Source organism: Amblyomma americanum, chromosome 5, assembly GCF_052857255.1.
Source record: "Amblyomma americanum isolate KBUSLIRL-KWMA chromosome 5, ASM5285725v1, whole genome shotgun sequence".
Taxonomy (NCBI): Eukaryota; Metazoa; Arthropoda; class Arachnida; order Ixodida; family Ixodidae; genus Amblyomma; species Amblyomma americanum.
The window spans coordinates 58,929,317-58,954,060 of record NC_135501.1 but is presented as its reverse complement, the minus strand read 5'-3'; the positions used below and the strand labels follow the sequence as shown (position 1 = coordinate 58,954,060).

General features: G+C 46.7%; 1 protein-coding gene across 3 annotated transcripts in view; it reads left to right on the top strand.

Moving 5' to 3' along the window:
* Positions 1-689: 689 nt before the first annotated feature.
* The window catches only part of LOC144132478 (cytochrome P450 4V2-like), an 86,055-nt gene continuing 62,000 nt past the window's right edge, over positions 690-24,744 (top strand). For 2 of the 3 annotated variants that reach the window (XM_077664918.1, XM_077664919.1), the window contains exon 1: positions 690-921. The gene's annotated coding sequence lies outside the window, so the exon portion shown is untranslated. The remainder of the gene's footprint in view (positions 922-24,744) is intronic. The other variant, XM_077664920.1, reaches the window with a different exon arrangement.

Genomic DNA, 24,744 nt, shown 5'->3' with positions numbered 1-24,744 from the left:
CCGCAACCAAGACACTCGGCGCCGTCTTTACAGCTAGTTTACTTAGTGGAAGTCAGAAATTAGAATTATCGTTGTGCATGACCTCGCTCACTAAAAGATGACAAAGCACTTCCAGGATAACGTGTGAAAAATACTTATAACCTCGATACGATAGAAAATACGATAACCTCGACCAACACAGAAATAGCTGCAGCTGTCTACAGCTATTTCAGTGAAATCGGTTCTTTGGTGAGGCGAATAAAAATTAATTCACGCGCCAGAGTCTATGTAAAGCAGTAAACGAATCAGTACAAATGCTCTTGGCAGTGTTTACGGCACAAATTGGGCTGCCGCTGACGCTCTGCGCAAACGGTACTGAAGAAAGGAACTTAATCGAGTATCTACCACTGGAACACAACATTCGCGATGCCGCTTCGGAGGATGCCTTCGGAGGATTTCTTGGAAACATCCCAAACCGCATCATATTTTTTTCTCATTAGAGAATTGCGGGTGAGGTTCCAGGTTGTTCGGCGCAACAAGTTTGTTTTGGCCTGATGCGATACCGCATACCATCCGCGACGCTCGCAATACTCGGCGAGTGCTTCCGGTAAAATATTCCGCGACGCTTGCAAAATATCTGAGCCAGCCGTGCTCCAATAGAGGTCGTCGCGTTAGCGCGCCTTAACTACGGGGGCTTCGAATGATATCACGTCCTTCTCTCACATGACGCCGCTGCAACACTCTGCACCCAGCTCACGGCCGGTTTTCAAGATACGCGGCCCATCGACGGACGAAGGCGCGTCTCTCCTGGCAGACGCGTACGAGGGGATACACACACTCGACTGCCCTTTATTTGCATGCATGGAGTGAGCACAGCAGTGTGCTGAGCCCAGGCCATCGGCTGCCTTCTTGGTCACGGCTTACCTCTTCAAATTTGACAAGGTAAGATATTTTAACTACATGTTTGCGATATACGTAGCATAGGCTTACGTAAAAGCTGAATGTCCGGTTTCTTATGTTTGTTACGTGATCCTGCAGTGCAGCAGTTACGCGTGCGCTTGAGCTAGCCTTCAGTGTTAGTACAGCCATCCGCGCCAGAGACGTTTTCAAAGAAGATAGTGAATGAAAAATGAAATTTGCTTTCGATGGGAGGTAAGGCTGGAGTTACCCACTTCACAGCCGACACCTCAACCGCGTGGTGAGGAAATGTCTTAAAGGGAGAAAATAGAACGAAGAGAGCAAGAGGATTAATTCTTGTGAAAGACTCCAGAATAGTTTAGACCACTTCTAGATTTTTAACGTCCACGGGACTAGCACCGCACCGGGCGCAGTTTTGTGTTTCGCCTCCAACGAAACGCGGGCGCGAAGGCTGGGATTGAAAACAAGTCCTCCAGCTTAGTTGCCAAGTGCAATGGACGCTTTACTTAGAGGCAAAGCTTATGTGGAGAAGAGGAGGAAGGAGGTATTTTAGGCACCGTAGGGTAAACGAAGCCAGACGACGAGCTCGATAGGAACGATAAACATCTCAAAAGGAATACATGCACAAGCAAAACATTGCATATGTCTCTACCTGTAGTTTTTCTTTAGTTCTTGCACTGGTTGAGCCCAGTGCATGTAATGTATTAACAAGGCCCGACTATTTATTTATTTTCCGTTGCCGTGAACATCAAGTGCCTTTTTTATTGTAGACAACGCACTAATTTGAACTAAAATGAGAACTTGAATGCATCTGGAGAGTACCACCACTGCGGTCAGCTAAACTCTTAAACAATAATTGCGCTCACAAAATCGGGTTAGTCCAGCAAAGTATTTTGACCAAGAAAACGAGACAACTTTCATCTTGAACGGGTTTAAAATAAAGCCATTTCTAGTACCCCACTTTTCTGCACTCCCGATATCTTCTTGTAACATATCCTTCTATACATAAAGCAGTCGAAACCAGCTTATTTAGGTCTCCATACTGAAGCATATGCGCAATTTTGAGTTGTAAACAAAAGTATTAAACAACCAAGGAGCAAGAACTGAGCTTGCAGAACACAGTGTACTAAAGTGTATGTCTGAGATTCCTCGCCAGAAATGCGGACAAGTTCTTGCGTTCAGGATGAGAGCTTTTGTATAAAGAGCACTTACATCCTGAGCACAAAGCTTATGTATTAATAACGAGTGATTTATTAAATCGAATGCTTTAGAAAGCTCGAAATATACACAGTCAACTTTCCTCCGTTTGTAGCTACTAGAGGTCCTTGAGCAAGAAGGGACACCAAGTCGGATTCAATCGATCTTCGTTTCGTAAAACCACGCAGAAAAGTGGGTATTTTTTTTTCCTCTAAGTAGAAAGCAAACAGCTTTCGCGGGACGATTTCTTCAACTTTCGCGAAGGCACAAAGACACTGGTCAGGAGTTCTTAACAACGAGAGAAGAGCCACCCTTATGCGCCGGAATAACCACTGATGCCGTCGACTTTTCCGGGAATACTATTTGCGGTGGGCATAGATTAAAAATGACGCCAGCACATCAGCAACGAACATAGCCCAATATTTTAAAATGAAAAGAGGCAGACTGTCATGGCCAACAGACAGTTTTGGTTTTAGTATAGGAATGGCTTCGCAGACATCACGCAATGAAATGGCGGACAATGCACTGTAGTCGTCTTCAAATTCTTCGCAAATGTTCTGCGTAATGCTGCGTGCTAGAGAATACACCTCTGAGAAATTGTCTGTGAACAACTGCGCTATGGAGCCTGGACCAGACACTATCTGGCCCGCAAAATTTATTAATTCAGCGATCACAACTTTCGATGTACTGTTACTGCAGACATATTACTTGAAGAAGTTAGTATCATCGTTCATATTTAATTCAACGTAATTAACATCCCTATGGTTATCGCGCTAGAAGGAAACTTTTACATGCACTCTTAGGGTTATAAAGCCTTCTATAGGATCTTTCTTCCACTGCCGGTGGTATTAGAGCGACAACACTACTCCAAACATACCAACCCCTAGCAAGAATCTTGTGATCTTGCCTTGTACTGTGCTCCGAAATAACTCGAGCTTCGATGTCACCTCATTGCTCCCCGGTGTGCCGCTAAACCTGGGCGTCTCCACTTGCAAAGAATTTCTGCAAAAGGACACCGTTCACGCAACAGTACGCTGTTTGACGGATCGTACCTTTGCTCTTTAGTCCGGTTCTTCCACAAAAGTACACATTTTACGAATTTCACTGAGCTCTACCGGGACAAACATGGTACTGCAATTTGTGCCCCATTTCTCTAACGAGTACAAATATTGTAATGGAATCTGTGGAAACAAAAGGTCTTTGATTTTACACCGAAGCCTCACGCTTTTACCGCTGCGTACATGGATGTGTTACATCCTCCGCAAAAAAGACCCCTCCACGTTTCTAGAGGCAATTACAACGCTATTAATAATCTCTTTTGTTTATAATAACTTGTAATTAATATAAATGAAAACGTCCCTTGCTATTCGCTTCGAGCTTTGCTGATTTGCTTTGTGCAATGTGTGCAGTTCCAGTGTTATTATTTTTTTGTCTTTCATGCAATTCTTTTTAATGTCAAGCATAGTTTATCTACCACGACCTACATACTCTCCAAATTGAAATTGGCTGCCTTTATTACTTGCCTTAAGGCCTCGTTTTTCTAAACGCCTCGGTGTTTCTGATCACCTCCTTTCTGCAAATATATTCCCAGTTCTGAAACACCTGGGGTGCATGTCTGATCTGCGTACTAGTGCTAAAATAGCGCACCGAATAACTCGAAAAATTTCATGATATCACTTTCCAGCTCGGCTATTGGTTTTCTAGACGAAAGATCTACATATTCGAGATGCTGACTTCGGAAGGCTTTATTAAATGAGGTACATAAATAGGTGTCTGCACATCAGTGCTATCAAAGCGTAAAAAAATTTTGCGTCAGGATTTGAAATTGTTTCAAGAAGAATTTCAAGCAAGTTGAAAAATAGGGCAGGCTAAAAATTTCAGCAATTTTCAAGATTTTATTCTTCCAGGCAGCATCAGCAAAGCCGATTTTTGCAACCGCGCAAAACACTAAAGAGACCTATCAGCTAAAAACGAAAACGTGATGAATGGTTTCTTTGATAGCTCTGTAACATTCAGCTCGTAAACATGTAGTGCTTAGGTGCATCGCTGTTGGTTTCCCAGCACTTGAAGAAAATGGGACAGCATTGGTTCTGGCGTCCTAAAAAGGTTCCTATTTCTATTACTTGTTCTGATATACTTAGTGTGAACAAGGAACCCGTGCAGGTCCCGAAACGTTATTTTTCTTGGACTTTGTTAGCGGCTGTTACCCTTCTCCTCTAATTAATGCCTGACAGATTAACTTTCATCGCACCTTTGACTTTGAATTCCACCTATATATTGGGGCTTTTACATTTTCATAATTTTTCAATTTTGGACGAGTGGAACCAAAAAGTTGAAACTTAAATACCTTGTTTAAAAAAGCAAAGAAACATCACACATGCTCACCCAACGATGCTACGAAGGACAGCATTGTGTAATACCACTGAGTAAGTTCCGCATATCTTCACGTGAAGGTTTTTATTTCAAATCAGCATTAAGTTGCGCATTTCATGGTCGAAGAACGGGATGGTAACGATCTTGATTTTCCTGACACTGCCGTAACGATGAAGCCGAGACCCTTTCAACTCCTACGGGTCGCTGTTTAATGGTCAGACTTCCTGTATAGAAAGAGAACCTCGGATGAAATGTGGATAACATTTTGTCCATGATTCCTCACGCAAAATATTAAGTTAGCAACGAGCATGATCAGTGAATTGTTGTCTAATGCGGCGAGTATGAAAACCAAATTCCATGGAGGGTCTCTGCCTATTGTTGAGAGAAGCGTGCTGCTGGAAACACCATGGCGCCTTTTTCGAGTTCGGTGGCAAACACGTCACCCACATGAGGCTTGATTTATTTAACCTTCTAATTCCCGCAGTAACACCTGTGATATGCGTCAGCGTAATTCTAAATTCTGCGCGCAGTCGCCAGCATATTTGATAAAACGACCTATGCCAAGATAATTATTAGAACAAGGTAATAATATTTCTTCCAGAGCTACGTGATGCCTTGTGGAGGGTAACACGCTTTGGGCTCAACCGATATGCGCATGCGCTGAACCTGCGCGGACTTGATGGAAAAGATTTGTGCGGTCTTGCTGCGCGCCAATTTCGACGACCAAAACAGCGCCGCCACTGGCCAGAAGTTGTGCTCTCTTAACAGAGAGCTCCGTGTGAGTCACGAAGATCAGGTCGCGAAGAGCTAAGGTGACACGAAGATCCTTTACGGCGCATCCGTGCTCGGCAAACCAAAAATTCAGGGGGCAATTTTGCTGACGTAAAGTGCGGTGACGCGAAAGCCTTTAGCGCGCTGTTCCTGTTTGTATCCCTGATGTGCGGTTAAGATGTTGATTAAGTACACAACTGTGTTGTGAATCTCAAATGCTGGAGACACTGGAGGGCGCTTGGAAGTCATCACTATGATTCGAGGCCTTCCTCCAAACACTCTCCAGGTTCCTTACTCACGACAGATATTAGTTTGGGTAGAAAAAATAGAAATATAATGTTGCCAAGCCCGCCAGACATAAATTATGTTGAGGCAACCTAAAAAGATTAAAAATTATTAAGCCCCTGCCTAGCCCGCTAAACACGTATACGTGGGGGCAGAGAAACAAGAAAGAAAAATAATGTTGCCCAGCGCGCACCGCCTAAGACACAACGGGCTAGCCGGCTAGTGCGTTCGCACGATGCAGTGTTGTCGTTAGCACGCTCGGCTGCGGAACGGAAGGATTTTGGTTCGAATACCACTGTGAAAAGGATTTTTTTCTCATCGAGTTGACGCCATTTGATTGACAGCTCTAGTTTGACAGATTTCGCGGACAGACGGACGGTCTATTATGAGGCATTAAAGGTTTCGCCGCAATCCTTAATGACTAATGACTAAACGGTCGAGTCATGACTATTTGTGGTTACGACGTACTAGACCACTGATGACGTCAACACTGTGGCATGACTTGAGAGCGGACATGACCTGAGACCGTACAAGTTCGTGGCCAAAAGTAAGTCATTAAAGGCTTCCGCCTCGATACCCGGTGAGCGGCGGTGGTAGTCCACTAGACTACCTGACATCGCAGGCATCGGGAGCACTACAACGACGCGACACTTCACCACTCCCTCCGAAGAATAGGCATATCCCCTCTGCACTGTGTTAGGCCCCCAGCCGCGCTGGCACCGCTTCTCCGGCTTTCGTACATTTATTTATTTTCGATATGCTGTCAACCCTAAACGTATTATTACAGGAGTGGGTTGGAAGAGTCGATTAGTTTACACAGTTCTATACGTGAATCTTTTGTTGGAGCCGCAACCAAGATATAGAGATATTTACACAGTAGAAATGCTTATTACATTCATCAAGAACGCTCAAAACAATTAACTGCCTTCTCGGCAAGCGCGGCTAATTTTTCAAACGTTGCCGTTGCAGTAATACATGGCTCTAGTGCATTTCATTTGTGTAGGGCTTGCGGTAAATAAAAGTTCCAAAATGAGTTGTTAGTGCAGTAAGAATTCCTGTTGCTTACTTGGGTGCATATGGCAGGTTTCTCGTGTGTGTTTATAAAATTTTAAAAAGAGTTGTGAAGTAGTAGGAATAGAAATTAGAGTCGCTGCAGCTGTGTTCGACTGGCCAACGTGTAAAGAACTGCGTGGTGTAAAAGTTCACTACGTGATTCAGTGCGATGATATCGATTATAAAGAAATTGTGCCACCTTTCCTTGGATCATTTCGATCAGTTCGACAATATTTTTCGTATGCAGGATCCATACAATATTCGCACATTCCATTGTCGGTCTGCTAAGAGCGATGTAAGCAAGGCATTTGGTCTCGAGTCGACTGTCGCAAGGCTTTTCTGAGAAACAAGCTCCTGCATTGATAAGCAGATTACCTTCTGCACTTTCGCTGTCCATTAATGCTCCCAGGAATTATTACTCCCAGATATTGGTGTTTAGGAAGATTACATATAGCGATGTTGTCAAGCGTGTATGGAAATAGCTTCCACTTTTATATCTGACATATTGAAAACGTTTTTTCCTGAATTAATTACCATCTGTCATTCATCACACCACTGCGCCACTTTCTCTAGAGCTTAACTGAGTTTACTTTGATCGATAGTATAGTGGACCTCTTGGCAAATGACATAGTCCTCTGCAAATAACCTAATTTTATGGTCGAATTCATTTACAATGTCGTTTATAAATACTAAGAAGAGGAGCGGTGCCAGAACAGTGCCCTGAGGTACATTGAAAATACCTTGAGCTCTATCGAACGTATGGCCACCCAACAAAACAATCTGTTACCGTTCGGACATAGAATCACCTCTCCAGCTGCTTACTGGTTCATTTCTGAGTACGTGAGCCAGCTTGAAGAGCAGTTTTGTATGTGAGACCTGATGAAACGCTTTTGATAGATCGAGAAAGATCATATCAATTTGTGACTGATTGTTAAGACCTTATGCTAGGTGATTAATATTTTCAATAGTAGAGTGACGGCAGGTAGCCCTGTACGTAACCTATGTTGGTCTGCATGAAGTATATGGTGCGTTTCAAGTAATCCTGCAATAAACTAAGATTTTCGAGCATTTTAAAGCCACTACAAGGTAAGAACATCGGTCGGCAATTCGCCAGGGAGGAAGTGTCGCTTCATTTATGATCTCGAGTTATTTTAGTTAATTTGCACTCATCTGGTTGCCGGCTCTGCTATAATTAGTTCGGGAGTATAAGGGATAGGTATTTGCTAATTAGTTCAGCGTACCGTAGTAGGAAAGCGTCTGGGACTCCGTTTTGACCGATACATTTTTTTGCTTCTGTATTCAGTATGATTTATAGCAACTGAGATTCGGAGACTATATGTAAGTTTTGTAATTTTTGGTCTACATTAAATGATGCTTTTCGTAGCATTCACATTAGGTGTAAATGCTGGCTGACAATAATTAAATACGTGTGTCTGGCCTTTGTTTTTCGCACGGTTTGACACAATACAGCCGTCTTGAGAATTTATTGCCAAAATTTTTAGGAAAATTCTTGATAAAGTTATGCAGTGTACTATTACTTAAATGCTGCTTGACGCTATGTATTTTCACCTTTAACAAATTTCTCAGAGGATCTATGTTTGAGGGATGCCCAGAGCTCTTGGCTTATTGTTGGTTTTTCGCCGCCTTTTTGGATCTACGTTTAATATGAAAGTCGTGTGTAATCCATGCGTTGTGCTTTCTAGTTGCTTTTGCTAGTTTCTTAATGAATCTGTTGATACAGTACAAAACATTGCATCTTAAATTGCAGCGATATCACGCTAATTTTTTACTGTGCAGTGGCACAAAGATTACAAATGTCCTGATATTCATGAGTGAGATGTCTAGCTGTATTGCCTGCTTTGTTAAAAGCGAACACATGGTTTTAAAGACGTTTTTTTCTGGAAAAATTGCACTAGTAAGTACATAAGACTAATTTGTGGTGCGATCGCCCATCGAATACCTTCACCTTAATATTGTTGTTTTGAAAGTCATCACATACAATAACCAAGTGAAGAATAGAATCAGAGGCACCCTGAATACGGGTAGGTGTGGTAACGAGCTGTTTAAGGCTAAAGAAAAACAAAAAATCTAAGATGTGGTTATTTCGGACTATTCCCGGATTCAGAAAGCTCTAGTTTACATTAGGAAGATTGAAGTAATAATAATAATCTTCCTGTCATAATAATCTTCCTGTCAGTACTTCAGCATATAAACAGAAAGACAATTGAGGCACATCCCATGTGAATTTTGAGGTCATGAGTGGCACCCCCATGTACGAGGAATTCGTGTCGATAAAGTTTGCACCATAAACCTTCAACACTAGGAATATGAGGCATTACTGCGAGAGATCGGCCTTACTTGAGACGCACGGCAACGCCCTCGCCTTTTGATGCTATATTGTCACGGCTTCCTTGGCGTAGAGGCCGGCGGCGAGCACAAGTGGTGATAGCAGAAGCACAAGAACACAGTAACAGGCAGGTCCGCTAGCAGCAGCGTCGTCGTCCGCAAGCGGCAATCGCGCTTCAATTTTCTCTTCGCTACGCTACCTCCCCCTATAAAGAAGCATTGTCCTGATGCTAAGCCGAGAGCAAAAAACACAAGGCGGAGAACCACACAGGTGCCCAGAAAACTTGCTGGCCGATGTAGAAGGCAGTGCGAAATGCAAACGATTATCGGGCGTATTACGGCTTAAGTCGGACAACGTGCACAATTTCAGGGCGGAAGAACGACGATATGACGGCCGCATTCCTTCTGGCAGCACCTCGTAGTTCAGGTCACCGATGCGGTGAAGAACCGTATACGGGCCAAAGTAGCGCTTCATGAGTTTCTCGGAGACACCTCGACGACGTACCGGCGTCCACACTTAGACCTTGTCCCCAGGGTAAAAATGGGCGTCACGTCGACGGAGATTGTACCGACGAGCGTCTGTATGCTGTTGGTGCTGGAGGCGAAGTCGAGCAAGTTTCCGAGCTTCCTCCGCGTGCTCGCAGACTAGAAGGGCATCATCGACTACGTCGACAGACGGCTCGTGTGGCAACATAGCGTAAAGCATCGTGGTGACCAGTCTGCCATGCACCATTTGGAAAGGGGACATACCTGTCGTCTCCTGGACAGTGGTATTTTACGCGAATGTAACGTAGGGCAGTACCTCGTCCCAATTGCGATGGGCGACGTCCACATACATGGCGATCATGTCAGCCATCGTCTTGTTCAGTCTCTCTGACAGCCCATTGGTTTGCGGGTTGTACGCCATAGTTCGGCGGTGGCTGGTGCAGCTGAGACTGAGGATCTCCTGTGTGAACTGTGCCAGAAACGCGGCACCCCGGTCAGTGATGTAAACGGCACGGGCACCATGACGGAGCACAATACACTCAATAAAAAACGGACCTGCCTCAGCAGCTGTCGCGGACGGAAGTGCTCGGGACTCGGCGTATCTGGTTAGGTAATCGGTGGCTACGATAATCTACGTGTTACCCGATTTCGACTTTGGAAATGTGCCGAGAAAATCCATTTCGATTGTTTGGCACGGAGCATGCGGTGGGTCGAGCGGCTGAAGAACTCCAGCTGGTCGTGTAGAAGATCTTTCCCGCCTTTGGCACTCTCGACAAGTTTTTACGTAGTGACTGACGTACTTTTGAAGTTGCGGCCAATAATTCTTTTCTCGAATACGTGCAAGTGCTCGACTGTAGCCAAGGTGACCAGCTGTAGGATCATCGTGACAAGCTTCGGCCACCTCAGCGCGCAAGTCTCCTGGCACAACAAGGAGCTATGTCTTCGGGCTGCGTCTGCTTGTACAACACGCCGTGCAGAATCCGGAACGTCGGCAGAATAAGCAGGAAAACGCGGGACACAACGTCTTCGTGGCCTCACAGGTCTGCCAAAAGCTGACGAATCAGGATCATTGCGTTGCCGAGTAGCGATATCTGCCATATCCAATGCCCAAGGAAGCCGTCCTCGTCGTCATTATCGCCCCCTGACGCCGGATTCATGGGGCTCGAGGCAAACACTCAGCATCATTATGTTTGCGCCCGGATTTGTAGATGACGGTGACGTCGTACTCCTGTAGCCGCGAGCCAGCACAGCGAATGGTGGTCGGTAACGAGCCGAAAAGGGCGACCGTACAGATAGGGCCGGAATTTCATGCTCGCCCAGATGACAGCGAGACACTATTTTTCAGTTGTCGAGTAATTGCCCTCCGCCTTCGAAAGAGCTCGGCTGGCGCATGCAATAACCCGCTCGGCGCCGTCCTGGCATTGCACAAGCATTGCCACCAGTCCAATTGGTTGCTGGCGTCGGTGTGGAGTTCTATGTCGGCGTCTTGATCGAAATGACCTAGTACGGGAGGCGCTGCAAGGGCGCGCTTTAATTGGCGGAATGCTGGTTACTGCTCCTCGGTCCACACAAAGGCGACGCTATCCTTCGTAAGGCGGTAAAGTGGCACTGCGATCTGGGTGATGTTGCGAACGAAACGTCTGAAGTGCGCGCAGAGGCTGAGAAAGCTGCTAACAGTCTTCCTGTCGGATGGCGGAGGGAAGGACTCTACGGCAGCCGTTTTCTCTGAATCTGGTTTCACACCAATTTGGCTGAAGAGATGGCCTAGGATCTTCGGCTCATTGTATGAGAAGCGGCAATTCGAAGGCTTGAGCGTGAGTCCGGCGGTCAGAAGAGCTTGAAGAACAGCTTCAAGGCGCACAAGATGGTCAGCGAAAGTGCTGGAGAAGATGACAACGTCCTCCCGACACACGAGACACGTCTTCCACTTCAGTCCGGCGACCACAGTATCAATTACTCGTTGAAATGTCGCGGGCGCTGTACATGGGTCAAACGGCATGTCCTTAAACTCGTAGAGTCCATCCGCTGTTATAAATGCGGTCTTCTCGCTGTCGCGCTCATCCACTTCATTCTGCAAGTATCCACTCTTCAAGGCGATGGAAGGAAAATAGCGGGCATGACGGAGACGGTCGAGAGTGTCGTCGATGCCAGGTAGTGGATACACGTCCTTCTTGGTCACCTTATTGAGTCGCCTGTAGTTGACGCAAAATCGAAGGGTCCCGTCTTTTTTCTTGACCAGTAATTCAGGGGCTGCCCACGGACTGTTGGATGTATGGATGACGTCGTCGTTAATCATTTAGCGCCCTTGCTCTTGTATGGCTTCCCTCTCCTTCAAGGAAACGCGGTACGGTGGTTGGCGAATCGGGGGCGTCGCGGTATCGACAATAATTCTATGCTTGGCGATGGGCGTCTGGCGAACTCGGGATGTCGTCACGAAACAGTTGTGGTACTGATGCAAAAGAGAGAGCAGTTCGCGTGTGTGGGCAGGCTCAAGCTTTGGATCGATGTCCAAGGGCAACGTTGTAGGGTCACATGACCCGGGCGGGGCCTCCTCCTCAGGCAGCGCAACAGCTTCGCGGACATCGCTAAGTTCCTCCAGTTGGGCTATAACTACCCCTTTCGTCAGGTGCTGCGACTCGTTCCTGAAGTTGGTCACTAAAATGTTGGCACGCCCACGTTCAACATTGGCGATCCCCCGCGCAACACCAATGCCTCGCGTAAGTAGAATCTGGACACTTCCTACGAAATCGCCTTCGCCACATCCGGTTGTATCGGCTCCGACCTGAAGAAAAACTGTCGACCACGGCGGCAAGTGAGCATGGTCGGCATCAGCTTTCATCGCAGCGCGAGTGGCCCGAGGAGGTATTGGCGATGAAGAGCGTGCGCGGAGGGCCACCGTGTTCCTCCCTACGTCGATTACAGCGCCATACTCCCAGAGAAAGTCCATGCCAAGAATAACATCTTTGGAGCGATTCTCCAAGATCACGAATGTGGCTGGGAACAACTCACTGTGAATCTCAACGCGGGCAGTGCACTTGCGAACAGAGTTTACGAGGTGACCTCCTGCGGTACGTATGGGCGGGCCGTACCACTGGGTGGTAACCTTGAGAAGATGCCGAGAAAAGTCACCGCTGAAGACCGAGTAATCTGCACCGGTGTCAACAAGAGCCGTTACGTCATGACCGTCGAATAAAACGTGTACATTGCTAGAGGCCACAGAACAGTCTTCGCTTCCAAGGGTGCCGTCAGTCGAGCGGGGACATTCCATCCTAGGCGGATGTTCGTTACTGCGTGCAACATCGGCAACGCCACCTCCAGGCGTCGCCGTACTTTGTTTTCCCGAAGTAGCGAAAGGCTCTCACGGCGAGATCCGCGAGAAGGGAGTGATGATCGGCGAAGCAGCGGCGACCGGGAGGTGCCAGATGGAGCTGACACTGGTGATGGAAAGCGTCGAAGGTAGTCCGGTATCTCGCGGGGCTGTTCACTGTTCTTTTTTGGGGGAGGGGGGAGGATGGGGGGCGGATCTGCCCGGTTGAAACCTCGAAGGCCGAGTTCGCGGGACGGACAGTAACGGTACATGTGGTCAGGCTCACGGCAGTGGAAACAAAGCGGCCTCCTGTCCGCAGTCCTCCAGATGTCGGTTTTCCTGCGGCCCAGCGGTTCCAGGCGTGCATCAGACGGGGGCACGAACTCGTGGCGTCGAGAGCCGGAATCGGCAGCGGTTTGGTACCGACAATGTACGGGAGGTGGAGGACGGACGAAGGCGGCGTAGCTCACAGATGGTTGGTCGGGTGCAGCTACAATGGGTACGTCTTTGGACGCCAGCACGTGTCACAGTTCGTCCCGGACAGCCGCCGCGATGGAGTCAGATGCAGGCTGTTCAGAGGCTGGGAACAGCCTCTTCAGCTCCACTCGGACGACGTCACGGATACTTTCGCGAACATCGGCGAGGCCAACACCGCTCAGGCCAAAAGAAGCAAGACTTGAGACGACAGGAAGGGCGCTCAGTCGCTGGAAGTGACTGTTTCTTGTCGCCAATGCGTGCTCGATGTTGGTAGCTTCAGCGACAAATTCGTCCACTGGGGTAGGAGGGTTGCGGATGAGGCCTCCAAGGATGTAATATCGGACACCCCTCATCAAGGCCCGCACCTTCTCTTCAGTAGCCCAAGGGTCATTGCCGGCACTCAGACGCAGTACGTCTTCGATTAAACTTCTCACGCTCTCCGTGGGAGGCTGGATATGGGCGTGGAGCAGATCTCCAGCATGTTGTCGCCGGTGCAGGTTTGCGAATGTGCGCACTAGTTCGCTCTTGCACGTCTCCCATGATGTTAGTGAAGCCTCGTGGTTCTCGAACCAGTATTTCGCTGTGGCATCTAAGGAGAAGTCCTGGTTCTGCAGACATTGGTCGGGTGTTCACCCATTATGTCGAGCTACCCGTTCACAGTACTGGACACAGACTTCAACATTATGAAGTCCATCGCCACGGAACGGGGTGACAGATCTTGGGGTGACAGGCACGTAGACGATTCTCGGCGCAATCGCGGGGTCGGCTTGTAGTGACTGGGGCGGCATGGTGGCGTTGGTTCTAGATTTTCTCGATCCCTGGGGCTAGAGTCCGAATTCCGGCGCTTGACCTTGCTGACGTTGGCTAGCTCGAGCCTCTGTTTCTCCCTAGGGCTCCAGGAAAACCCGACGGCCAGGACTTAGTACCGGGCTCTAATTGCGAGGCGGGGTTCTTTGCATGAGATGCATTATCCAGCACCTCCACCAAATGTCACGGCTTCCTTGACGTAGAGGCCGGCGGCGAACACAGGTGGTGATAGCAGGAGCACAAGAACACAGGAACAAGCTGGTCCGCCAGCAGCAGCGTCGTCGTGGGCACGCGGCAATCGCGCCGCAACTTTCTCTTCGCTACACTATCTTTGCGCATAATAACTTCCCCGGGAGGAAAAATTTCACCGTGAGAAATATTCCTGTGTAATAGTGTTTTCTTTATGAAGGCAATGCCTGGTTTAAACGCCAGTAAGATACCCTTAAGAGCTTCCGTTTTATTGACAAGGGTGCGGGAGTCCGAATTTTTCACTGTTGTCGGCGCTGAGACCGGGTCATTCGCGGTTCCGCATCGTTTCTGTTGTCGTGCTTCCGTTTAGTTCCACCTTGTCATCGCCGTCATAGTCCCATAAAAACATATGGTAATTTATTTCTACTTCCTGCACGTTACTGCACGAGCTCGTGAATGTCAAGGACAAACTAAAGAAAGAAACATTTCCGGGTGTTGTGTACAGAATCCCCTGCGCCAAGTGCTAAAATGTTTACATCTGCGAGAGCGGGAATTTCGAAAGGCGTCTGAAAGAACACATGTCGGACGTGAAGAACAAGACAGTCACTTCCAACGCACTTGTGGAGCACGCCGTATCGGCAGGTCATGATATCTGCTGGAAAATGGCTTCTATCATCGCCAAAGAAAAGAACTGGCTTTCACGCCAGTATCTCGAGTACTTGGTGATTCAGACCACCGAAAGAAGACTTAATCATAACATCGGCAATCTCCCGTCAACCTATGCCTGGGACGATTATTTAAGCCTATTTAAGCGTCGCGGTTCTACAATAAAAATTTAGTGAACAAGGCTACCGTATGGAAGCCGAAGCGTCTGTTTTGACAAAAACAAAACCTTTGGTCGGCGTCTGCCTTTTTTCTGTTGAAATGAGTTATATTAATTCTACCTTCTTTTACATCATTCTCACTTTTCCTTTTCTGCCTCGATTTTTCTTTCATTTCTTTACTTATTTTTGTACCCTCAGGTCCAAAGGCATTACACAGGGGAGTGGTTTAATTAGGATAAACAACCATGAAATAGAATACAGTGAAAATAGATATTACAAACTAAATTTCCTCCAGAATGAAACAAATAACAACATCCAGAAAACGTAAATAGTATTTAAACAATGTATACAATAGAGTGGAAGCCGATATAACACACAATCAACTTTTTTTAGAATAAACGATATTAGCAACAGCGTCATGAAAGATTTTATTACCAGCAATGGCCCCAATATCGGGGGGAAGGCGGTTTCATTCCACAGATGTGCGGAAAAGATATTGCTGAAAAGAAGATTTGGTGTGGCAGGTTGGGATGCCAACCTTGTGGCGGTTATCGATGCGACGTGAAATGTATTCGGGTGTGACATGAAATAGTCGTGAAGCGCAACAGGATGATATAGCTTGTGAACTAGTGTTAGGCGACCAATTTTGCGGCGAGATTGTAAAGGTGGAAGTGAGACGCTAGACTTCATGGCGGTGATGCTTGCCGTACGGTTGTAGTTTGAAACAATTAAGCGAACGGAATTATTTTGGACTAATTGCAAAGAATATACGGGGTTTTCATGCGTAGGGTCCCATATTGATGCTGCGTATTCTAGTTTAGGACGTATGAGTGTTTTATAGAGTAGAAGCTTAAGGGATGAGGAAGCGGCAGAGAAATTGCGACGTAAGTATCCTAACATGCGGTTAGCGTTATTAATCACGTAGTCAATATGAATAGACCATGTTAAGTTTTGAATGATATCAATTTCTAAGTACTTACATGCTTTTACCCAGTCAAGAGGAGTGCCATCAAGATAATATTAAGGAAGAGCCTTAGATGTCCGGGAAACACGCAAAGCTTTGCATTTAATAGTGTTTAATGTCATATATTTTTTTCATCATCATTATTTTATTTTATAAAACTTAATTGGACCCATAGCCAGCTCGGCTAGTGAAAGGTCCCAATACATAATATTCACTAATGAATGGCAGACATTCAAAATACATGCACAAAAAGACGTGAGATGCTACAATAGCGGCATTGCACATATCTTAAGCACATACATATTCTGCAAAGCAAAAAAATAGGTTTATGAATGTACAAAACTAAGCACAAACGCATTCAGTCCCACAGTTCTGGGCAGACAAGAAAAATGTTTTTCAATAAGGCCGAAAAATTATGTTTGAGTTTGATGTCATCGGGAATCTCATTACATATCTAGGCCCATTGTACTCTAATAACCTTTAACCGCAAGTGTTATGACAAGGCGGTAGGTCAAATCTATTATTAGTGGCGGCTCTTGTTTGTCTCAGCTGCAATCTAAACAGTCTAAGAGGAATTGGATCATTAGTTCTTATTAGTGTGTTTATTATTTGAGCTATCTTTAGTTTGTATGCAACTGATTCCGGTAATATTCGCAGTTCTTGAAAGAGCGGTCGGCTAGGGTCAATTGTCTTTGCAAAGGTTATGGTACGAACAGCACGCTTCTACCAGCGTAAGAGTGATTCTAAATACGTTTTTATAGGTACCGCCCCATGTCTCTAGGCAGTAACATAAGTGACTATGGACAAACGCGAAGTACAATATGCGTAAAATCAGTGCACAAAAACATTCCCTCGCTCTTAATAAAATATGACAGTCATAAGCTATTTTAGAGCAAACATTTTTAATTTGCTGCTTCCAATGCATGTCCGATTCAAAAACTACACCCAAGTACTTGGTTTGAGAGACATTAAGCAAATACGTAACGTTTAAGGTTAGAAATAAGTTATCACAGCTAATATTCTTTTTCTTTGAGTTAAATGAAGTATACTTTGTTTTCTCGGTGTTAAGTTCGAGCCGATTGTTTACGAACCACTGGGAAGTTTTACTAAGTTCCTCGTTAATTTTGCCTTAAGAACCTCTAATGTATCTCCTGTAAAAAATAGCGCAGTGTCATCAGCGTATATAACAGCTTCAGAATAGTTCAGAAACAGTAGAAAGTCATAGATGTATAAAAAAAGCAGGGGCTCGAGTACAGAGCCCTGCGGCACGCCAAGAGTGATTTTTTTTAGGAGCGGAGATATAGTTTCTGGTAACAACGCATTGCTCTCGACTAGAAAAGTAACTTTTGATTAAATCATAAATTTTCCCCCTTAAACCATAAGTCTGTATTTTCTGTAGTAATATCGAATGGTCAACCGCGTCAAAGGCTTTTGATATGTCTAAGTAAACAACTATGGCCAGTATGTTGCTATGTAATGCGGTGTTTATCAGCTGTGTAAGGACCAGAACTGCCGAGGAAGTGGATCTTTGGGGTCGGAAGCCGGGCTGATTTGGACAGAGGACATTGTTCTTAGTTAAAAAGCTCTGTATTCGCTTTCAGAGCACCTTTTTGAATACAGTATTAATTACACTTAATACAGAAATTGGCCTATAGTTTGATAGAATGGACCGCTTGTCACATATATAGAGAAGCCTAAATTAAACTTTAGAAGGAAAAAGGTGTGAAGAAGACGACGCGAATTAAACGAAGAGTAAAGAAGAGGTAGAAGCAGCATTCGTTGATGTGGAGAGAGATTTGTGGAGAAGCATTAGGTGAGGTGGAGAGAGATGATTGGTGGAGAAGAGAAGAAGATGACAAGGCTCACGTGGACTAACACCGAGGCTATTAAAAGGGAGAGTGAGAGCGAGGTACAGGGGGGAACAGCAGAGAAGCGGAGGCTCCAGCGGGTCAGGGACGCATCGGTTGGAAGAGAGCGACGCCGGCTACTGCTCCGGTGAGCTCGCGTTCTACGACTCCGCATCGTGGACTTCCTGCCGTGCCTGAGGCCATTCCGCGGAGTCAACAGAAGCCGCTACCACCTGCTACGGCCAGGGGTGTCCCAGCGCTGTTGCCACCCATCCGGGCGGTGCCCCCAACGCGAACAACACCGGCATCATCTTCACGGGCGCTTGGACCGGGAGCGTGTACTACTCAGCCAGCAACACCGCCAACAAAGCCAGCCCAAGCACGTCGAACGCCGCCAGCAACGCCAGCCCAAGCACGCCGAACGCTGCCTCGACGCCGGCTACGCGAGCCATACAACGCCGCAGCCGCACCGAACCAACCGTGAGCACGAACACCGACCGCTAATAGTAGGACACTAGTAGTAGAGGCTGGTAGCAGTGTGCCCGTGTCCTGTGTATTTCTAGTCTTTGTGTGTTGTGTTAGTTTTGTTAGTTTTGTGTTCTAGTCTGCGTGTCACGTAGGGTGTATTAAATGTGATTTGTGTGGGTACACCCGTCGTCTAGTCCATTCTTTCAGTCCGAGTGTTCTCCGCAGAGATCCGTGACAAAGATAAGTGGCGAGCCTGTGCCAGGATACATTTCCTTTTCCTTTTCTGCTTTGTCTCAGATTTTTCCGATCTCTCGACGGCAGAAAGTATGGACTTGGCAAAAACGTTAGAGCTGGCGCACAAGCGGGGGTTAAGCAGGGAAGAGGCGATGCGTCTCTGTGATGAGGAGAAAGAAGAGGCAAAATTGCAGAGAGAGGAAAGGGCGCAAGCACGCGCAGACGCTCGTGAAGCAGATGAACGCGAGGCGAAAAGAGCTCGCGAGGCAGAAGAGCGCGAGGCAGAGAGAGGAGATCGAGAGGCGGAAGAGGGAGAAGAGAAAAGGGCTTGCGAGGCAGAAGAACAGGAGAAAAGAAGGATAGAACGGGAGAAGGAGTTTATTTTGTGGAAACAGGCGCATGTCGCGGGAGGCTATGAGGAGATCACGGACAATGATCAGCGTTCCTTAGCGGGTACAGAATCTCCTAGACCAGCCAGAGTTTGCCCAAGGAAGCTGATGGCTCCTTTCGATGACGAACGAGATAACATGGATGCATATCTGCAACGATTCCAGCGGATTGCTTTGGGGCAAGGCTGGGAGCGCAGTGTGTGGGCCACGGCATTAAGCATGTGTTTAATCAGAGAGGCGCTGAATGTGTTTGGAACGATGCCCGCTGCTGACTCCATGGACTACGAGAAAGTCAAAAAGGCACTCCTCCAAAGATTCAGGCTTACGGCAGAGGGTTTTCGTGAGAGATTTCGCACCGCGAAACCTGAGGATTCGGAAACCGCGAAGCAGTTTTCCTGCAGGCTGACCAACTATTTTGATAGGTGGCTTGATATGTCAAACACAGAAAAGAGTTTTGAAGGGGTGCGTGACAAGCTGGTCACAGAGCAATTTTTAGCGTGTTGCAGCTCAAAGCTGGCACTATTCCTGAAAGAAAGTTGTGTTCGCTGGAAGAGTTCGCCGACACTGCAGACCAATTCTTCAAAGCTCAAGGGTTAAGAAATTTGAGTAATGCAAAGGAGGAAACCCAAAAGACCTTAGAGATAGATGCGGCAAAACCAAGATTATATGGTGGTGCATCTAAGGCGCCAGTAAGGTGTTTTCTCCGCGGCAAGGTGGGACACCGTGCAGCTGACTGTCGGACTAGTAGCGCTGCCCAAAAAACACAGATTGTGTGTCAAGGTTGTAATAGGAGGGGTCATACTCTGAATGAGTGCCGATACAGAACGCAGGAGCGAGCTGCATGCGTTGTCGACTCAAAGGTAGAAATTGTCACGCCATCCGAAGTTCCACAGCTGAAAGGAGAGAAAACACCACTGGAAAATGAGGCACTGAGTGGAACACCCAAGTCGAAAGCAGCAATGCCATTGATGGTTGGGCAAATAGGAGACCGTCCTATATTGGTGCTTAGAGACAGCAGAGCCAACACAGTCTTGGTTCGTAGAAGCCTGGTGAAGGACGAGGATCTTACAGGGGAAGCGTCAGCCGTCACTCTTGTAGATAGCACAGTGAGGAACCTTCCTAAAGCAAGGATTCGTGTGTGCACGCCACATTATACTGGACAGGTAGTGGCAAAATGCGTAGACCAGCCCATTTACGATCTCATCTTGGGAAACATTACGGGTGCAAGAAGTGTCGAAGACCCCGAGCCCGAGTGGAGGATGCTCGGCGTTGAAGAACCGCCAAAGGAGGAAAGGCCCGCGACAGCTCAGACGGGTGCAGTCAGTTTCTCGTCGGCAGTGGAGACAAGAGCTCAAGCGACAGCCCGAGCAACGCAGAGCCCGCTCCCCACTCCTGTTACGATGTGCCTGAGCGTAACACCGGGAGAATTTGCAATTAGACAAAAAGAAGACCCGAGCGTGAAGACCTGCTTCGAAAGAGTCGGGGAAAAAGTGAAAAGAAAGAAGAGTCGCACGTCCTTCGAATATCAATTGGTAAATGGTATTCTGCATAGGAAATGCATATTTAGTTCAGGAAGGCGCGCACAACAGCTGGTGTTACCGAGAGATATGCGAGAGACCGTGTTGCGCTTAGGACACGACGCCGTTATGGCCAGACACCAGGGCGTTCAAAAAACGGTGTCTAGGATCACCGAGGAGTTCTTTTGGCCGGGTGTTCACAGTGACGTTAAGCGCTTTGTTCGCTCATGTGATGACTGCCAGCGCACAGTTCCGAAGAGAAGAGTTGGTCCCGTACCTCTGGGCAAGATGCCAGCCATCGACCTACCGTTTCAGCGAGTGGCGGTTGACATTGGGGGGCCAATCTCTCCAGTATCCGCTAAAGGCAATAGATATGTGCTTACTCTGGTTGACGTGGCCGCTCGTTATCCTGACGCTATTCCACTGGGAACTATTGACAGTATCCAAGTGGCGGAGGGTCTTGTGGAAATGTTTTCGCGTTATGGGTTCCCGAGGGAAATTTTTGGTCACCAGGGCTCGAACTTCACATCGGAGCTAATGAAGGAGATTAACCGCTATTTGTCAGTAAGACAGTTACTGACGACGCCTTACCATCCCATGTGTAATGGGCTTGTAGAGCGGTTCAACGGCACCCTCAAAAATATGATCAAGAAAATGTGCCAGGAGAGACCTACTGATTGGGATAGATATCTCCCAGCTCGTTTGTTCGCTTACCGCGAAGTACAGCAAACGAGTCTTGATTTCTCCCTTTCGAGATGTTGTATGGGAGAACCGTTAGAAGTCCACTTGCAGTACACAAGGAGCTGTGGGCTAATAAAGAGATAGCATCAGATCTCAAGACAACATACACGTACGTTGTTGAGTTGCGGGACAGGTTGAAGGAAACACGCAGGCTTGCACATCAAAAACTGGAAAAGGCGCGTGAACGCCACAAGGGATGTTATGAAAAGAAAGCCATTCACAGAAATCTGAATCCGGGCGACAGTGTTCTTGTACTGCTACCCACGGATAAGTTAATGATGCAATTGAAGGGCCCGTATCTTGTGACGCGGAAGAAAAAGGACATGAATTATGAGGTATTGATAGATGGCATTTAGAGTGTTTTCTATGTAAATATGTTGAAAGAATATGAAGAAAGAGCTCCCATATGGCGGTACGCCCCCAGGGCAACTTGTTCGGTAGTGGCCGAGGAGACAGGTGATGCTGCCGAGGTGCCCACGTTCAGTGGGAATAAAAACGCAGGAGGGGATCAGGTACTGAAGAAGCCCAATTTGAATGCAGATAGAGGATTGCAGCTCTACTCCAAATCAAGAGGGAGACGTTTTGGGATGGGCCAAGCCAAACTGAGGTCATATGTTACAAATTAGACATTTATGGAGATAGAGCTAACTGGCAAGCTCTCGGTGTCTCTGGGATATATCTTGTTGTTGCTGTGTTAATGTATCTCTGGGATTTACCTTGTTGTTGTTGTTGTTGCTATTGTTGGTGTTATGTGATTATACAAAGAAGTGTGTTGCGGACACCAACATGAGTATTAGGGACTCTGTACGGTGTTTGTGGCCTGAAAACGCAGTTTGGTGTGCTAATTTAGTGGTGTGCTTTTGGTGTGTGCTAGACCTCTGCGGTGTGGTGTGTGCTGGGTTCGGAATTGCCACAGAAGATAGTCGGTTGGCTGGATGGCTTGAAGATGAGTATGACGGGAGCAGTTATTCATAGAAAAACTCTTGAGATAGGGGGCCCGCGTCACATATATTAAGGAGCCTAAATTAAAATTTAAAGGAAAAAAGGTGTGAAGAAGACGACGGGAATTAAACGAATAATAAAGAAGAGGAAGAAGAAGCATTCGGTGAGGTGAAGTGAGATGATTGGTGGGGAAGAATTCGGTGAGGTGGAGAGAGATGATTGGTGGAGAAGAGAAGAAGACGACGACAAGGCTTACATGGACTAACACCGAGGCTATAAAAGGGGGAGTGAGAGCGAGGTACAAGGGGAACAGCAGAGAAGCGGAGGCTCCGGCGGGTCAGGGACACATCGGTTGGAAGAGAGCCACGCCTGCTACTGCTCCGGTGAGCTCACGTTCTACGACTCCGCATCTTGGACTTCCTGCCGTGTCTGAGCCCGTTCCGGGGAGTCAACAGAGGACGCTACCACCTGCTACGGCCAGGGGTGTCCCAGCGCTGTTGCCACCCGTCCGAATGGTGCCCCCAACGCCAACAACACCGACATCATCTCCACGGGCGCTTGGACCGGGAGCGTGTACGACGCAGTCAGCAACGCCGCCAGCGAAGCCAGCCTAAACACGTCGAACGCCGCCAGCAACGCCAGACCAAGCACGCCGAACGCCGTCTCGACGCCGGCTACGGGAGCCATACAACGCCGCAGTAGCACCGAACCAACCGTGAGCACGAACGCCGACCGCTAATAGTAGAACACTAGTAGTAGACGCTGGTAGCAGTGTGCCCGGGTCCTGTGTATTTCTAGTCTTTGTGTGTTGTGTTAGTTTTGTTAGTTTTGTGTTCTAGTCTGTGTGTCACGTAGGGTGTATTAATGTGCGTTTGTGTGGGTACACCCGTCGCCTAGTCCATTCTTTCAGTCCGAGTGTTCTCCGGAGAGATCTGTGACACTACTCACCACCTTTAAAAACAGGCGTGACCTTAGCGGCTTTGAGCTCATCAGGATACACTCCAGTTCTCAGGGAATTATTAAAAAGATGCAACAAATGGGTACCTAGAATATCAATACTGTTTTTCATAAGTCTCACAGGTATTGCATCTAAGCCTGCTGCTTTGCCTTTTGAGGGACTGCTGACTGCTGCTATCACTTCCTATGTCGATAAGTCAGGCAATGCGAAAGTATTGGGAACACTCTCAGGCATTCTCAGCGAGGCTACATCAATATTAATCCGTGAAGCCAGCGAAGGTACTATGGAGGCAAAGTGGGCATTAAACAACTCAGCCGTTTCTTCGTTAGCTGATCCAGGCAAAACATTCTCTCTTTAACGAAGGCCAATTGCATCATTAACTATGTCCCACATTTTTTTCGTATTACCCCGAGTCTCCTTTACAAGTGACGAAAAATATTCTTTTTTCCACTTCCTCATAAGAGACACAGATAGGTTGCGGTAGCATTTAAACTGGCTTAGAGAATAGTCGTTTGTTCTTAGTCGCTTCCATTTATGGTACCATTTGTCCTTTTCCTTTAGTATGTTTAAGATCTCAGTGGTCATTCAGGGACATGTTGGCTGGCTGTATTTTTTAGTGGCCACTGTAGAGCTCCGGGTAATAACGGTTTTCAGAAGAGCTAAGAATTGTGTGTACTCAACATTAACATCCTTGTCATAGGCAGAAGTAAAAGTGGTTTGCTTGAGCATTTTGCGCAGTAAGACGTAATTGTTTTTAGTACGCATTTTTCTGAGCGGGATCTGTTTTTGCTTACGTAGTTCTGTTTCAAATAAGACAAAAATCGGCAGGTGGTCAGCAATCATATCAGCACAAGTACCAGCTTTCACACCTGTGTCAATGTTGCACAGGGCATGATCTATTAAAGTACATGACGTACTCGTTATATATGTGTTGGTTCTGAGATGCGATTACGCAATGCGAACGATTTGAGGAGAAGGGTATAGTTATTCTGAGTGTCAGATGATAGATCAATATTAACGTCTCCGACAATGATTAAATTGCATTTCCCACCAAATATTTCTGCAAGGATAGTTTCAAACTTTTCAAGAAAAATTGTTATCGATTAGTTGGGTTGCCGGTATAATACCCCAACTATTAGCCCACTGGAAAGCTTTATAAAAAGTGTTTTAATACAATTATCACAAAGAGATGCCACGGTCAACACTTGGTAGACAAGGTTATCTTTAACAAAGGGTGCCACCCCGCCTCCTCTCGTATGCGATTCACGAGGTCGAGACAAGAATTTATAACCAGGAAGACAGACTGATTCATCATCCTTGAGCCATGTTTCACTCAATGCAATGACATCAAAAGATGATTCATACCTAGACAAATGTGCAACCAAATCATTTAGGTTTGTTCTAACACTGCGTACGTTGCAATGAAAAACTGAAAAGAACTTTTTATCGCGCATCAATTCTTCAACTTCAGAAAATGAAAAAGCCATGATGAAGGACAAGCAAATTCCACATCAGCATTCCATGTAGTGCACCAGTTTGACACCAAATTAAGGTCTGGCTGGAGAGTGCCAGTATCGTTGACGTTATTTATTTACCGAACTATCACACAATCGTCAGCAAAAAGGTGAATGTTAGAAGATATGGCAGAAGGAAGGTCATTAATATAGATTAA